General features: G+C 43.2%; 1 protein-coding gene across 3 annotated transcripts in view; it reads left to right on the top strand.

Annotated features, from left to right (window-relative positions):
- Positions 1–415: 415 nt before the first annotated feature.
- Positions 416–6,000, top strand: part of LOC127413331 (probable G-protein coupled receptor 174) — a 28,500-nt gene continuing 22,915 nt past the window's right edge. For 2 of the 3 annotated variants that reach the window (XM_051650384.1, XM_051650385.1), the window contains exon 1: positions 416–692. The gene's annotated coding sequence lies outside the window, so the exon portion shown is untranslated. The remainder of the gene's footprint in view (positions 693–6,000) is intronic. The other variant, XM_051650386.1, reaches the window with a different exon arrangement.

The raw sequence follows: 6,000 nt of genomic DNA, 5'->3' as shown, positions 1-6,000 counted from the left end.
ATAGTTTGTACAGTATAAAAATCATTATGACTATGGAGAGTCCTCATAATGATAGCTGCACCAACATGTGTGTGTGTGTGTACAGGGCTGGAATATGCACTTCATGAATATTCCATCCTGTGGAAAATTCAGAAGTTATACAGAAGTCATTTTCTGTAGCTTCACAATGAGGTTAACAAATTTACATTCATGTGCCATTTTCTGTAGCTTCACAATGAGGTTAACAAATTTACATTCATGTGCCATTTTCTGTAGCTTCACAATGAGGTTAACAAATTTAAAATTGTTTTTCAAAGATGCCTTGAAACCACCAAAGCAAAAGCAACTTCTCTCAGGAAAACACAAGCACAGTTCAGATGACACTGTGAAAAATAGCAGAAGTAGGAATTAAAAAAACTGTTCACACCCCAAGAGGAAATGATAAACCAGTGAGTGAGAGCCTACACACAAGCAAAGAGTACAATGCCTGGGACAAATAAGTTTGAAAAGTTGAAGACAGGCAAAACTGTTCGACAGGCGATATGTTGTGTTCAATAGAGACTGGATTGACTTGGATGGTGAGAAACGGACTACTAAACTACTGTTTGTCTACTGAACTTATTCAGCACTGATGCTGTGGTTTCAGATCACGTGTTCATGGGCTGTTTCTGTCAGCCATTCATTTACAGGAGACACATGACACATTTCACACGGTAAGATTCTCTTTTTTTGTGTGCAGTTCAGACAGTTTTATTCACAGCTATCTGTTAAACTTCAACTGTGGTAAACCAAATCCTTAACCTTAACTAGTCTTAACCTTAACTGAAAGAATGTAAACATGTTCTTCTGAGGTACTGTGATGATGGTGGGATGAGAAAGATTCAAAGGCTGCTATCTTTTTAACATGCTGTTAGAAATTTGCGAGGCTCTAAGCGCACTCCATCTACATTCTGAGATTAAGATTAATTACTATTGACACTTTTACTTTCTTATTATAACACGTTCATGAATCCGGATTCTGAGCCAGAAAATGAATGGTACATTCAGGGCTCTGGAGGCCTATTTGAATACAAAAACAGGCTGAAACTTATCAAAATCAAAAACAATAAATTGTTTATCAATCTGCTGTACTGTGAGCAAAACTAATGTACATTTCTATTCCTACTTCTGTCAAATAATTATGGTGGAAAATAGGACTGGTGACCAATTTGATACTCAAATCTGTGACCAAAAAAAAAAAAAAAAACGTCCACACAATTACACTTCAAATGAGGTGAAATGAGCTCTTCTTCTTGGCCTGAAACATTTTCTCGGGAACAGACTCCTGGTCCCTGACCCTGTCTTTTTAGTGACAGTTTCACTGTGGATTTGCATTTTTTCAATATAACTTTTACCCTGATTACCTTTGGTGGACAATTACCCTCAAATGGACATATCAGTGTTTCATCTGAGCATATCTTTCATATAATTTCCTTTCACAATTCAGTTCACATGAAGTCTTTCATTATTTGAAAGATTTTCATTAGAAAATGAAAATTCTGTCATTATTTACACAATGGGTATACTTTAAAAAATGTTGTGATTGCTGATTTCCATACATTAGCAGTTTATAGTGACTATTTAAAGCTTTTAAAAGCACCCCCAAAGTAATGTATGATGTATGATGATATGACTGAATTTTAAGTCGTTATTCTCAAATCAAACATTTTTTTACTCATGTATGCAGAGCCCAAATAAAAAATTAAAAAACACATCAAACCACATTGGTTCTTGAGTCGTGATGTTTAGTTACGAGATGCGCAAGAACCAATGATGATTAATGTTCGACGTGTCGCCATACTTATTTTGAGCTTTGTACATGAGTTGATCATGATTTGATTTGACGGTGAATAACAATTACAATTTTGTTTAGTGAATAAGTGATTGTATGCCTTCAGAAGACTCTAAAATGAGTTGCATGGACTACTTTTTACAATTTGGGGTGTTTTTAAGCTTTAAAGTGAGTCACTATCAACTGTTACTGTATGGTCATCAGCCACTGTGACATTTTTTAAATAAATACTTACAGTATATATATATATATATATATATATATATATATATATATATATATATATATATATATATATACTGTATGTGTATAAATAAGAACAAAGTGATACAGGTTTGGAAAGACATGAGTGTGAGTAAATAATGAAATTTTTCATTTTTGGGTTAACTGTTCCATTAAAATATTTCACAATCATTTAATGCAACTAATTTATTTAATGGTTAATCAGCGAGCTGTTCGGTATGGAGTTTCTAAAGATCTATTCATTTTATAAATCAAATTGGTTTGATTATTGCTTGAATGGTATATTTTATATCAAATTATACATTTGAAGCAGGATGACCAAACATAATGACTGTTTTGTGATGTTCTTCTAGTACCAAAGTATTTGTCACATAATTTCACATGGTAACCACAATAATTTACCCTATACATACAAATCGTGTTGAGCAAAATTGAATCATTGTCATCATGGCCCAACGCAACAACAAGGAGTTGTGCAAATAACTGTACTGTGGAAAATAACTCGATGACACCTGCTTGCTTTATGCTTGTGTCATAAATTAATCACAGGAGATCTTTGAAGTTTTGCCTCTACGTCAGTGGTTTCTAAACTGGGTGCCACGAGGAGCTCATTTTAATAGCAACAAATATTAAAAGTACCGGCAGTACCAAGAACTGACTCAATTCAGTACCCATGCACTGTTTGACTACAGCAGGCTGCTTTAAAACACTCACATGCGTATGTCTGCACGTGGTCCACAAGTGCTCATGTCTCATGGTGAGAGCTGCGCGTGTGAACAGTCAAATTAGCTTCTTGATCAAAATGTCCTCATTACTGAAAACACAGCAGTTAATGTATTATGTGAGTGTATGCAGATAGGACAACAATCGTATATCGAATTTGTGTGATGTGTAATTGCAGCCTAATAGACATCCTGCTGCCTGTTTTGGGCCTATTGTAAATATTAATTAAACAACAAAATAGACTTTTTTCACGTGTCCCTGTGTTGTCACATTCGACTCTGATAACTGGGTATCGACTTCTTCCCGCATTCTGTCAATGGATGGTCGTCAGTTTTTAAACTACCTTGACTGAACCTGACAATAAACCTCAACATTTTAAACAGTTTATTTTTGCTTGACACAGCACTGCGTATGTCATCTTTAATTTTAATGTTCACAAGTATCTGATGTGGACAATTACGACGGTGTTTTAGTGCCACGTAAAAAAAATAAAAACAACTTAAGATTTCGAGAATAAAGTCAAAATGAGATTAAAGTTGGAATATTTTGAGAATTAAGTAAAAATGACCAGATATGGCTGTGAGGGACTTGACATGGAGGCAAAGGTAGAATCCATATACAGGAAGTTTATTAAACAAATCCAAAACATAGGACAGAGACATAAACATTGAAGCAGGCAAGGTAGTCGTTATCAAGTAATCAGTCCAACCAGGCAAACAGAGCAAAACAGTAATCCAAAATTTGGTAATCCAATAAGGCAGGCACAATGGTCATAACATAAAGACAATGAAAACAGGCAATGGGAGAAACACTTGGTAAGGCAGTGAAACTGGCAATACTTCGCAAAGTAACAGAGAGGCATGGCTATTTATACAGTGAAAACATCCTGGTTATTTTCGTAACTTCTGTTCCCTGGTGGAGGGAACGAGACATTGTGTCAATGTAGTGACACTAGGGGTCGCCCTTGGGAGCCCCAAACACCTCTGATCTTTGAGAAAAGGCCAATGGGAATTGGCGAGTGGAATTTGCATGCCACTCCCCCGGACATACGGGTATAAAAGGAACTGGCTTGCAACCACTCATTCAGGTTTTGTGCTGAGGAGCCGAGACAAGGTCCTGGCCATTTCAGCGGGTAGTTCAGTGTTGAGGCAGGAGGGACACAACGTCTCGTTCCCTCCATCAGGGAATGGAGGTTACGAAAGTAACCAGGACATTCCCTATCTGTCACTCACTCGACGTTGTGTTGATGTAGTGACACTAGGGGTCCCTATACAAAATGCCACAACTAGCTGAACTGTGTTACGTGAACTGGCGGTGCGAGACAGGTAGACCATTGTGTGTCTCATAGCTAGTGCACCCGGCCATTACATAACCTCCCCCAACACTCTTATAAGCGTCAAACAGTCCACTGCACCTCGGGGACAAGTCGACTGCCCAAAAAATGGGGACCGGCTGCCCTGGCCGCTGCCTCTTCTCTTTCTTCTCCCCAAAAGGAAAAATCGTTCAGCTGGGGGCCATGTAGCGTCCGCGTCAGGGGGATGTCCAAGGGGAAGACAACCCGGAGACCACACCCTGCCCGAGAGGGAGGAAGTTGTGTGGAAATATGTCACATGGTCTTACCGAGTCTTGTTAGCAGTGTCTCGTGTGGAGAAGTCCCCGTGGTAGGTCCTACCCAAGGGGGGAGGAGCTCTACAAACAAAGCGACTGGGGGCAGAGGGGCCTCTGCCCAAGGAAGACACGGGTTCACCAATGGGGGAACCATCTTGCGGAAGATACATCACACGGAGTTACATATGAGCAACGAGCTCATGTGGAGCACCTACCCCAGTACAGAGCCAAGTTAGCACATGTACCGGGCCGGCAATGAGTTTCTCCGCAAACTCGCCTGCCACAGGGCTAAGGAGGAAGGACATCCAGGGTCCACGACTTCGTGAATACAACTGGGGGTAAAAAGCGCACATCTTCGCCTCTGGGAGTGGAAAGGCACTATACCCAAGCGGTACACCCAGCCAGCTGTCCCGCAACTTACCTGCTCGTACCTGACAACACACGGGACGAGACCGGCTCAACCCGGAGATTGTAGAGCCTCACGAAGGTATTGGGTTGTTTCCCAGCCCACTGCACTGCAGATGTCTGCTAAAGAGGCGCTATTGATCAGAGCCCAGGAGGCCGCAACACTCCTAGTAGAGGGGGAGGCACATCCTGGGTGTGATATGCCAAAGTGATGGCATCAATGATCCAGTGGCGATCCTCTGTTTGGAGACAGTGCTCCCTTTCCGCTGTCCTCCAAAGCAGACAAAGAGCTGCTCAGAGCGTCTAAAGCTCTGTGTGTGATCCATATAGATGCGAAAAGCACGCACCGGCTGGGTCTGCCTCCTGGGGCAGCGCTTGCAGGTTCACCACCTGATCCCGAAACGGGGTTGTGGAAACTTTGGGCACATAGCCCGGTCGGGGTCTCGGTATCACGTGAGAGTATCCCGGACCGAGATCCAGGTACGTGTCGCCGACAGAGAACGCCTGCAGGTCCCCTACCCTCTTGGTGGAAGTGAGCGCAGTCAGGAGGGCAGTCTTCAAGTAGAGTGCCTTTAGCTCAACTGACTCCAGGGGCTCAAATGGAGCTCCCTGTAGACCCCAAAGGACCACAGAGAGGTCCCATGAGGGGACGAGACGCGGTCTGGGAGGGTTCAGCCTCCTCGCGCCTCTAAGTAACCCGATGACCAGGTCGTGCTTCCCTAAATACTTACCGTCAACTGCAGATGGTGCCCCATCTTGCCAGGGGGGGCTGTCGTGAGGAGCGTGAGGTCTGAGAACCAAGTCTGGGTGGTCCTGTAAGGTGCTAGTAGGTCGACCTGCTCCTCGTCCTCCCTGAACTTACACGTCTGTGCAAGTAGGCTCACTGGGGGGAACGCATACTTGCGTAGCCCCTGGGGCCAGCTGTGTGCCAGCGTATCTGTGCCGAGGGGAGCCTCGGTCAGGGCGTACCAGAGTGGGCAGTGGGAGGATTCCTGGGAAGTGAACAGGTGTACCTGCACTTGACAGAATCGACTCCAAATCAGCTGGACCACCTGAGGGTGACCTGCCACGACAGCGTGTCTGCTGAGGTCGCCCGGGATGTGAGTGACACGCAACGACTTGAGCTGCTGCTGACTCCAGAGGAGGAGACGGCGGGCGGGTTGCAACATGGCGACGGTATCGCACATCAACTGCCAAGGTGGCGTGCACTC

This window comes from Myxocyprinus asiaticus, chromosome 22, assembly GCF_019703515.2.
Source record: "Myxocyprinus asiaticus isolate MX2 ecotype Aquarium Trade chromosome 22, UBuf_Myxa_2, whole genome shotgun sequence".
Lineage (NCBI taxonomy): Eukaryota > Metazoa > Chordata > Actinopteri > Cypriniformes > Catostomidae > Myxocyprinus > Myxocyprinus asiaticus.
This window is presented reverse-complemented; position numbering and strand designations above follow the sequence as displayed.